The sequence below is a fragment of the Salvelinus fontinalis genome, chromosome 20 (genome assembly GCF_029448725.1).
Source record: "Salvelinus fontinalis isolate EN_2023a chromosome 20, ASM2944872v1, whole genome shotgun sequence".
NCBI lineage: Eukaryota > Metazoa > Chordata > Actinopteri > Salmoniformes > Salmonidae > Salvelinus > Salvelinus fontinalis.
In genome coordinates this window covers 43,902,976-43,913,980 of record NC_074684.1, presented here as the reverse complement: position 1 = coordinate 43,913,980, position 11,005 = coordinate 43,902,976, and the positions used below count along the sequence as shown (strand labels likewise).

Below are 11,005 nucleotides of genomic sequence, written 5' to 3'. Positions count from 1 at the left end.
AGAGGGAGAGGAGAGGAGAGGAGAGGAGAGGAGAGGAGAGGAGAGGAGAGGAGAGGAGAGGAGAGGGAAGAAAGACAGGAAGAGAGAGAAACACAGACAGGTAAAAGATAGGGACTGGAGGACTGGTAGAGGAGGAGAGGACAGCAGCCCAGGCGGGAAGGAAGGAAGAAAGGGGAGAGAGAGGTTGAGGACTGCTACAGGAATGTTGTGGTCTGGTTGAGGGCCTAGAGAACTTGAAGGACTAGGAGAGGTGTGTTGGCTGTGTCACTGTCAGTGGGTATTTAGTTTGGAGTTATGGCACCAGGTGTGGCTGAGTTATGTTCTGTTTGTGGAGATCTGTTGGCTTTGAGGAACTGTTGCTGGGCAGCTTTCCAGTAAACCTTTTTTTAGTTCAATACTTTGAAAGTACTTTTCTAGAAGTTCTGCTAGTTGATAAAAGTGAAAAGCTCCTGATTGTTCAATAGATGATTCTGATGTTTGCTACAAGTAGATGGTGAAGAATTTACTATAATATTACTATTTTCATCTCAGTAAAACCTAAAGTACTCATAATCAAATAGCTTAGAGTCACATGTTCTGTGCTCTCTCCCCATCAAATCCCCCTGATTTGCTGTACCATGTGAGCTGAGAGTGGGACGTGAGACAGGGGGACGGGGGAACAGGGAGACCATGAGACAGGCGTAGCAGCAGGTGTTGGAACAGTTGTTAGCTAATGTCTATCTGTGGTTTATGACGTTGGGACAATGACACTCTGGACCACTAGCAGGATGTGAAGCCTTCGTCAGGTGAGGAGCAGAAAGGAGAGGGGTGATCTGTAGAGAGAAGAGGGGATGAGAAGGAGGCACCGCCTGGGTGCAATCTAGAGGCCTGAAGGTGAGCTTCTGTTTGCTGAGGTGTCACACGGTTCCTGTCTTTGATCAACAGTGTGGTGTCAGGAAAGTGAGGATCATGTTGGCTGTTAGCTGTTGGTTTGTCTTGGTCTTGTTAGATTCTTGAAGGTTCCTAGAATTCTTTTAGGTTCCTACAATGCTTTCAGGTTCTTAGAATGCTTTTAGGTTCCTATAATGCTTTTAGGATCTTAGAATGCTTTTAGGTTCCTAGAATGCTTTTAGGTTCTTAGAATGCTTTTAGGTTCCTAGAATGCTTTTAGGATCTTAGAATGCTTTTAGGTTCCTAGAATGCTTTTAGGTTCTTAGAATGCTTTTAGGTTCCCAGAATTCATTGCAGAGAAGGGAAAGATGTAGTAAGGTAGAATTGAACATGTTCAGTGGAGCCAGCTTTCTGGATGGAGTTTAGTAGAGTGCATCAAGGACAGACTGTCTGAATGACCTATTTCCACGCTACGGTGGAGACAAGGAAGACTCTGGGATGTGGATGAGAACATGAATCGCAGGAAAGGTACAGAAAATGATTTTGTTAAAAGTAAAAGTTTAATACAATATATTGTCTTGCCTCTACTTTTACTAGTTGTGGTCATCTTAAAACCATTTTGTTGTTGAGATTTCAGTCAAATGTATTCATTGGTGTTTCAGATATCACAACGTGACATACTGCACAATGTTGATGAACTTTAATCGCTAGTGACCTTTATGTGTTAGTAGTCCGTGTGTGTGTGTGTGTGTGTGTGTGCGTGTGCGTGTGTCTCAACCCTCTGAGTTATCTAGACACATGAGGTCTAAAGTTACTGACCACTAGGGACAGGCAGCCAGTCATCCAACATGGCTGCAGCATTATTACTGCAGCATTACCCATCAAACTTCATCGTCACTGACTCCGTTTAGAGATAATCTCGGCTATGTTCCCGAAAATCCTCTTTATAGAAGAATATTCAAATGATTCAGATCTCAATTTTTTTTTTTTATTATTGATAATGTAATTCGATTTAAGACAATCGTTCCATTGAACAAGATTTAACCTTGTGAGTTTAACCTAACGTCTAACTGCACGTCAACACCACAACGTACCTCGTTTCGTCCTGCTACTTCCTTCAGGTTAACCAACGTGTTTCACTTTAAACTGATTACGGATGGGAGCTTCAGTTACACCTCTCTCTCTCTCTCTCTCTCTCTCTCTCTCTCTCTCATCCCAAATGACAACCTATTCCCTATGTAGTGCACTACTTTTGTACAGGGTCCATAGAGGCCTGATTAAAATGAAGTGCACTATATAGGAAATAGGGTGCCATTTAGGATAAATCTACAGTTAACCAATAGGGTGGCATTTAGGATAAATCTACAGTTAACCATTGTTAGACAGTTAAAGGTTCTGCTCACACTTCCCTGGGACTGTGCGGTAATGAACGGATGCTTTGTGTCCTCTAGCCGGGGGGCCTGGTCTGTCAGGGAGGAGATCCTGTCGTTGCCTCCTGTGAAGACATGCTTCCTTATATCCCCATATGAATACTGCTGTTATGGAATGTAAGGAAGTGTGTGGTTACAAGGGGACTGGAGCGCCAAGCGGGAGAAGAGGATGTTTGTTGGGATGAAAACTGAGGCTGCAAGACTGAATGGCCGTTTTATTGGCATCTGTATAGAGGAGTAGAAGTTTAGAATATGTGTGTGTGTGTGTGTGTGTGTGTGTGTGTGTGTGTGTGTGTGTGTGTGTGTGTGTGTGTGTGTGTGTGTGTGTGTGTGTGTGTGTGTGTGTGTGTGTGTGTGTGTGTGTGTGTGTGCGCGCGCGCGTGCGTGTGTGCGTGTGTGTGCGCGCATGTGTGTGTGCATGTGTGTGTGTGTGTGTGTGCGTGCGTGCGTGCGTGAGTGTGCGTGAGTGTGCGTGCGTGCGTGCGTGTGTGTGTGTGTGGCCCAGCCAACAGGTGGAAGGGACTGTTCTTCATTCGGTGTCCTTCAGCCCAGACACGTGTGGACGTTAACCATTAGCTGGGTGTTTGGGTGAAATGGCACCCTATTTCTTAAATAGTGTACTACTTTTGACCAGAGCCTTATGGGCCATTGTCAAAAGTAGTGCACTTTAAAGGAAATAGGCTGCCATTTGTGACGTACCTCTGCCCTGCCCAGCCCTGCTGCTGACAGTCATGGGGGATTGACCGAACAGCTGTCCCCAGTTATAGCAACACGAGGAGTGGTTGGGAAAGAAGGGGAGAGGGAGGGAGAGGTGGGGTTGGGAAAGAAGGGAGAGGGAGGGAGAGGTGGGGTTGGGAAAGAAGGGAGAGGGAGGGAGAGGTGGGGTTGGGAAAGAAGGGGAGAGGGAGGGAGAGGTGGGGTTGGGAAAGAAGGGAGAGGGAGGGAGAGGTAGGGTTGGGAAAGAAGGGAGAGGGAGGGAGAGGTGGGGTTGGGAAAGAAGGGAGAGGGAGGGAGAGGTAGGGTTGGGAAAGAAGGGAGAGGGAGGGAGAGGTGGGGTTGGGAAAGAAGGGAGAGGGAGGGAGAGGTGGGGTTGGGAAAGAAGGGGAGAGGGAGGGAGAGGTGGGGTTGGGAAAGAAGGGAGAGGGAGGGAGAGGTGGGGTTGGGAAAGAAGGGAGAGGGAGGGAGAGGTGGGGTTGGGAAAGAAGGGAGAGGGAGGGAGAGGTGGGGTTGGGAAAGAAGGGAGAGGGAGGGAGAGGTGGGGTTGGGAAAGAAGGGGAGAGGGAGGGAGAGGTGGGTTGGGAAAGAAGGGAGAGGGAGGGAGAGGTGGGGTTGGGAAAGAAGGGGAGAGGTGGGGTTGGGAAAGAAGGGAGAGGGAGGGAGAGGTGGGGTTGGGAAAGAAGGGGAGAGGGAGGGAGAGGTGGGGTTGGGAAAGAAGGGAGAGGGAGGGAGAGGTGGGGTTGGGAAAGAAGGGGAGAGGTGGGGTTGGGAAAGAAGGGAGAGGGAGGGAGAGGTGGGGTTGGGAAAGAAGGGGAGAGGGAGGGAGAGGTGGGGTTGGGAAAGAAGGGAGAGGGAGGGAGAGGTGGGGTTGGGAAAGAAGGGAGAGGGAGGGAGAGGTGGGGTTGGGAAAGAAGGGGAGAGGGAGGGAGAGGTGGGGTTGGGAAAGAAGGGAGAGGGAGGGAGAGGTGGGGTTGGGAAAGAAGGGGGAGGGAGGGAGAGGTGGGGTTGGGAAAGAAGGGGGAGGGAGGGAGAGGTGGGGTTGGGAAAGAAGGGGAGGGAGGGAGAGGGAGGGAGAGGTAGGGTTGGGAAAGAAGGGAGAGGGAGGGAGAGGTAGGGTTGGGAAAGAAGGGGGAGGGAGGGAGAGGTGGGGTTGGGAAAGAAGGGGGAGGGAGGGAGAGGGAGGGAGAGGTAGGGTTGGGAAAGAAGGGGAGAGGGAGGGAGAGGTGGGGTTGGGAAAGAAGGGAGAGGGAGGGAGAGGTGGGGTTGGGAAAGAAGGGGAGAGGGAGGGAGAGGGAGGGTTGGGAAAGAAGGGGAGAGGTGGGGAGAGGGGGGGTTGGGAAAGAAGGGAGAGGGAGGGAGAGGTAGGGTTGGGAAAGAAGGGAGAGGGAGGGAGAGGTGGGGTTGGGAAAGAAGGGGAGAGGGAGGGAGAGGGGGGGAGAGGGAGGGAGAGGTAGGGTTGGGAAAGAAGGGAGAGGGAGGGAGAGGTGGGGTTGGGAAAGAAGGGAGAGGGAGGGAGAGGGAGGGAGAGGGAGGGTTGGGAAAGAAGGGAGAGGGAGGGAGAGGTAGGGTTGGGAAAGAAGGGAGAGGTGGGGTTGTCATTGGGAGTGGGTTGAGTTGTTTGTATCTCTAATAATATTATTTATTAATTTAACTTTTATTTAACCTTTATTTAACCTTTATTTAACCTTTATTTAACCTTTATTTAACTAGGCAAGTCAGTTATTAAGAACAAATTATTATTTAACAATGACTTCCTAGGATGGGAGAGGTCTACTCTGCTCAGTAACATCACTTTCTCCATGTCTGTCTAGTCCAGTGAAACAAGATTTAGCCCAATGGTCTTATTAGCTTCCAGATTGGACAGTGATAGTTCTGCGAGTAATGTTTTCCTTAAAATGTATTTAACTAGACAAGTCAGTTAAGAACAACTTCTTATTTCCCCGGCCAAACCCAGAACGAATTGTGCGCCGCCCTATGGGACTCCCAATCACGGCCGGTTGTGATACAGCCTGGATTCAAACCAGGGTGTCTGTAGTGACGCCTGTAGCACTAAGATGCAGTGCCTTAGACCGCTGCGCCACTCGGGAGTGATGATTAGTTTCCAGATTGGACAGTGATAGTTCTGTGAGTAATGTTATGGTAGGGATGATTCGTTTCCAGATTGGACAGTGATAGTTCTGTGAGTAATGTTATGGTAGGGATGATTCGTTTCCAGATTGGACAGTGATAGTTCTGTGAGTAATGTTATGGTAGGGATGATTCGTTTCCAGATTGGACAGTGCTAGTTCTGTGAGTAATGTTATGGTAGGGATGATTTGTTTCCAGATTGGACAGTGATAGTTCTGTGAGTAATGTTATGGTAGGGATGATTAGTTTCCAGATTGGACAGTGATAGTTCTGTGAGTAATGTTATGGTAGGGATGATTAGTTTCCAGATTGGACAGTGATAGTTCTGTGAGTAATGTTATGGTAGGGATGATTCGTTTCCAGATTGGACAGTGATAGTTCTGTGAGTAATGTTATGGTAGGGATGATTAGTTTCCAGATTGGACAGTGATAGTTCTGTGAGTAATGTTATGGTAGGGATGATTCGTTTCCAGATTGGACAGTGATAGTTCTGTGAGTAATGTTATGGTAGGGATGATTCGTTTCCAGATTGGACAGTGATAGTTCTGTGAGTAATGTTATGGTAGGGATGATTCGTTTCCAGATTGGACAGTGATAGTTCTGTGAGTAATGTTATGGTAGGGATGATTCGTTTCCAGATTGGACAGTGCTAGTTCTGTGAGTAATGTTATGGTAGGGATGATTCGTTTCCAGATTGGACAGTGATAGTTCTGTGAGTAATGTTATGGTAGGGATGATTAGTTTCCAGATTGGACAGTGATAGTTCTGTGAGTAATGTTATGGTAGGGATGATTCGTTTCCAGATTGGACAGTGATAGTTCTGTGAGTAATGTTATGGTAGGGATGATTCGTTTCCAGATTGGACAGTGATAGTTCTGCGAGTAATGTTTTACTTAAAATGTATTTAACTAGACAAGTCAGTTAAGAACAACTTCTTATTTCCCCGGCCAAACCCAGAACGAATTGTGCGCCGCCCTATGGGACTCCCAATCACGGCCGGTTGTGATACAGCCTGGATTCAAACCAGGGTGTCTGTAGTGACGCCTGTAGCACTAAGATGCAGTGCCTTAGACCGCTGCGCCACTCGAGAGTGATGATTAGTTTCCAGATTGGACAGTGATAGTTCTGTGAGTAATGTTATGGTAGGGATGATTCGTTTCCAGATTGGACAGTGATAGTTCTGTGAGTAATGTTATGGTAGGGATGATTAGTTTCCAGATTGGACAGTGATAGTTCTGTGAGTAATGTTATGGTAGGGATGATTAGTTTCCAGATTGGACAGTGATAGTTCTGTGAGTAATGTTATGGTAGGGATGATTAGTTTCCAGATTGGACAGTGATAGTTCTGTGAGTAATGTTATGGTAGGGATGATTCGTTTCCAGATTGCACAGTGATAGTTCTGTGAGTAATGTTATGGTAGGGATGATTAGTTTCCAGATTGGACAGTGCTAGTTCTGTGAGTAATGTTATGGTAGGGATGATTCGTTTCCAGATTGGACAGTGATAGTTCTGTGAGTAATGTTATGGTAGGGATGATTAGTTTCCAGATTGGACAGTGATAGTTCTGTGAGTAATGTTATGGTAGGGATGATTAGTTTCCAGATTGGACAGTGATAGTTCTGTGAGTAATGTTATGGTAGGGATGATTCGTTTCCAGATTGGACAGTGATAGTTCTGTGAGTAATGTTATGGTAGGGATGATTCGTTTCCAGATTGGACAGTGATAGTTCTGTGAGTAATGTTATGGTAGGGATGATTCGTTTCCAGATTGGACAGTGATAGTTCTGTGAGTAATGTTATGGTAGGGATGATTAGTTTCCAGATTGGACAGTGATAGTTCTGTGAGTAATGTTATGGTAGGGATGATTCGTTTCCAGATTGGACAGTGATAGTTCTGTGAGTAATGTTATGGTAGGGATGATTCGTTTCCAGATTGGACAGTGATAGTTCTGTGAGTAATGTTATGGTAGGGATGATTAGTTTCCAGATTGGACAGTGATAGTTCTGTGAGTAATGTTATGGTAGGGATGATTAGTTTCCAGATTGGACAGTGATAGTTCTGTGAGTAATGTTATGGTAGGGATGATTAGTTTCCAGATTGGACAGTGATAGTTCTGTGAGTAATGTTATGGTAGGGATGATTCGTTTCCAGATTGGACAGTGATAGTTCTGGGAGTAATGTTATGGTAGGGATGATTCGTTTCCAGATTGGACAGTGATAGTTCTGTGAGTAATGTTATGGTAGGGATGATTAGTTTCCAGATTGGACAGTGATAGTTCTGTGAGTAATGTTATGGTAGGGATGATTAGTTTCCAGATTGGACAGTGATAGTTCTGTGAGTAATGTTATGGTAGGGATGATTAGTTTCCAGATTGGACAGTGATAGTTCTGTGAGTAATGTTATGGTAGGGATGATTAGTTTCCAGATTGGACAGTGATAGTTCTGTGAGTAATGTTATGGTAGGGATGATTAGTTTCCAGATTGGACAGTGATAGTTCTGTGAGTAATGTTATGGTAGGGATGATTCGTTTCCAGATTGGACAGTGATAGTTCTGTGAGTAATGTTATGGTAGGGATGATTCGTTTCCAGATTGGACAGTGATAGTTCTGTGAGTAATGTTATGGTAGGGATGATTCGTTTCCAGATTGGACAGTGATAGTTCTGTGAGTAATGTTATGGTAGGGATGATTAATTTCCAGATTGCACAGTGATAGTTCTGTGAGTAATGTTATGGTAGGGATGATTAGTTTCCAGATTGGACAGTGATAGTTCTGTGAGTAATGTTATGGTAGGGATGATTAGTTTCCAGATTGGACAGTGATAGTTCTGTGAGTAATGTTATGGTAGGGATGATTAGTTTCCAGATTGGACAGTGATAGTTCTGTGAGTAATGTTATGGTAGGGATGATTAGTTTCCAGATTGGACAGTGATAGTTCTGTGAGTAATGTTATGGTAGGGATGATTAGTTTCCAGATTGGACAGTGATAGTTCTGTGAGTAATGTTATGGTAGGGATGATTAGTTTCCAGATTGGACAGTGATAGCTCTGTGAGTAATGTTATGGTAGGGATGATTCGTTTCCAGATTGCACAGTGATAGTTCTGTGAGTAATGTTATGGTAGGGATGATTCGTTTCCAGATTGGACAGTGATAGTTCTGTGAGTAATGTTATGGTAGGGATGATTAGTTTCCAGATTGGACAGTGATAGTTCTGTGAGTAATGTTATGGTAGGGATGATTAGTTTCCAGATTGGACAGTGATAGTTTTGTGAGTAATGTTATGGTAGGGATGATTAGTTTCCAGATTGGACAGTGATAGTTCTGTGAGTAATGTTATGGTAGGGATGATTAGTTTCCAGATTGGACAGTGATAGTTCTGTGAGTAATGTTATGGTAGGGATGATTAGTTTCCAGATTGGACAGTGATAGTTCTGTGAGTATTGTTATGGTAGGGATGATTAGTTTCCAGATTGGACAGTGATAGTTCTGTGAGTAATGTTATGGTAGGGATGATTAGTTTCCAGATTGGACAGTGATAGTTCTGTGAGTAATGTTATGGTAGGGATGATTAGTTTCCAGATTGGACAGTGCTAGTTCTGTGAGTAATGTTATGGTAGGGATGATTAGTTTCCAGATTGGACAGTGATAGTTCTGTGAGTAATGTTATGGTAGGGATGATTAGTTTCCAGATTGCACAGTGATAGTTCTGTGAGTAATGTTATGGTAGGGATGATTAGTTTCCAGATTGGACAGTGATAGTTCTGTGAGTAATGTTATGGTAGGGATGATTAGTTTCCAGATTGGACAGTGATAGTTCTGTGAGTAATGTTATGGTAGGGATGATTAGTTTCCAGATTGGACAGTGATAGTTCTGTGAGTAATGTTATGGTAGGGATGATTAGTTTCCAGATTGGACAGTGATAGTTCTGTGAGTAATGTTATGGTAGGGATGATTAGTTTCCAGATTGGACAGTGATAGTTCTGTGAGTATTGTTATGGTAGGGATGATTAGTTTCCAGATTGGACAGTGATAGTTCTGTGAGTAATGTTATGGTAGGGATGATTAGTTTCCAGATTGGACAGTGATAGTTCTGTGAGTAATGTTATGGTAGGGATGATTAGTTTCCAGATTGGACAGTGATAGTTCTGTGAGTAATGTTATGGTAGGGATGATTAGTTTCCAGATTGGACAGTGATAGTTCTGTGAGTAATGTTATGGTAGGGATGATTAGTTTCCAGATTGCACAGTGATAGTTCTGTGAGTAATGTTATGGTAGGGATGATTAGTTTCCAGATTGGACAGTGATAGTTCTGTGAGTAATGTTATGGTAGGGATGATTAGTTTCCAGATTGCACAGTGATAGTTCTGTGAGTAATGTTATGGTAGGGATGATTCGTTTCCAGATTGGACAGTGATAGTTCTGTGAGTAATGTTATGGTAGGGATGATTAGTTTCCAGATTGCACAGTGATAGTTCTGGGAGTAATGTTATGGTAGGGAAAATGACAGCCTCTCCATATCATATGTTATAGTACCGTGTCATCACTGTTGTGCTTTTACTGACCTCCCCTTTTCCTGTTTTTCTTTCTCTCTTTTCATAAACAGGAACAAGAGGACGATGTGGAACTCTGACGTCACGGCTACAAAATATCAACTCCACTGCCCTCCTGTCTCTCTTTCTTTCTTTCTTCCTCTCCTCACCCCTGTCCTATCTCCTCCCCCACCCCCCTCTCTCGCTTTCCCTCTCGTCCTGAACAGCACGCCTCGCTGTGGCTGGTCAAACGGAACCAAGTCAGGTGTTTCAGAGAGGTTTGGTCCCCTTCAACCAGCTACTGCGTCGTGACCTCAGTCAGCAGACAGACATCCACAGCGGGAACGAAAGACAGAGTGTACACTACTACTACTGTACTACTGTAGCCTACTGCTGTTGCTTTTGTGTGTCTGAATCAGGTCAAATTAATCTACTTTTTGTACCACTGTGGATACATTTTTTAGATGTTTCTGTTACGTACATTTTTATGTTGTGTTTTAAAAAATAAAGAATTAAAGATGTGACCGTGCTTTTATCTCTGTCATATTTACATTGGGTTGCTGTGCTATATGAGTTGCTGGGTATTAGCCAAGGAATGAAACTATTACATTCCCTGTATTAACCAAGGAATTAAACTATTACATTCCCTGTATTAACCAAGGAATGAAACTATTACATTCCCTGTATTAACCAAGGAATTAAACTATTACATTCCCTGTATTAATGTAACGGCTGTCGCTCTCCTCCTCCTCAGATGAGGAGAGGAGAGAAGGATCATCAGACCAAAATGCAGCTTCAGGGAAATAAGCCATCTTTTTATTTAACACGATGATGATGGCAACACGAAAAAAACAAAACACTTTCAACTTTACAAAAAACAAGAAAACGACGTCAACGAAACCTGAACATAAACTTACATAACTACACGTAAACTCACGGACAGGAAACAGACTACATAAACCGAAACAGTCCCGTGTGGTACGAAATAACATACAGACACGGAAGACAATCACCCACAAACAAACAGTGAGAACACCCTACCTAAATATGACTCTTAATTAGAGGAGAACGCAAAACACCTGCCTCTAATTAAGAGCCATACCAGGCAACCACAACCAACATAGAAACAGATAACATAGACTGCCCACCCAAAACTAACGCCCTGACCAATTACACATACAAAAACAACATAAAACTGGTCAGGACCGTTACAATTAACCAAGGAATTAAATTATTACATTCCCTGTATTAACCAAGGAATGAAACTATTACATTCCCTGTATTAACCAAGGAATGAAACTATTACATTCCCTGTATTAACACATG

General features: G+C 44.3%; 1 long non-coding RNA gene across 1 annotated transcript; it reads left to right on the top strand.

Moving 5' to 3' along the window:
• Positions 1 to 1,312: 1,312 nt before the first annotated feature.
• On the top strand, positions 1,313 to 10,208 carry LOC129817948 (uncharacterized). The gene is made up of 2 exons (XR_008753823.1): positions 1,313 to 1,398; positions 9,754 to 10,208. It is a non-coding gene; the product is annotated as an uncharacterized LOC129817948 (long non-coding RNA).
• The last annotated feature ends 797 nt before the right edge of the window (positions 10,209 to 11,005 follow it).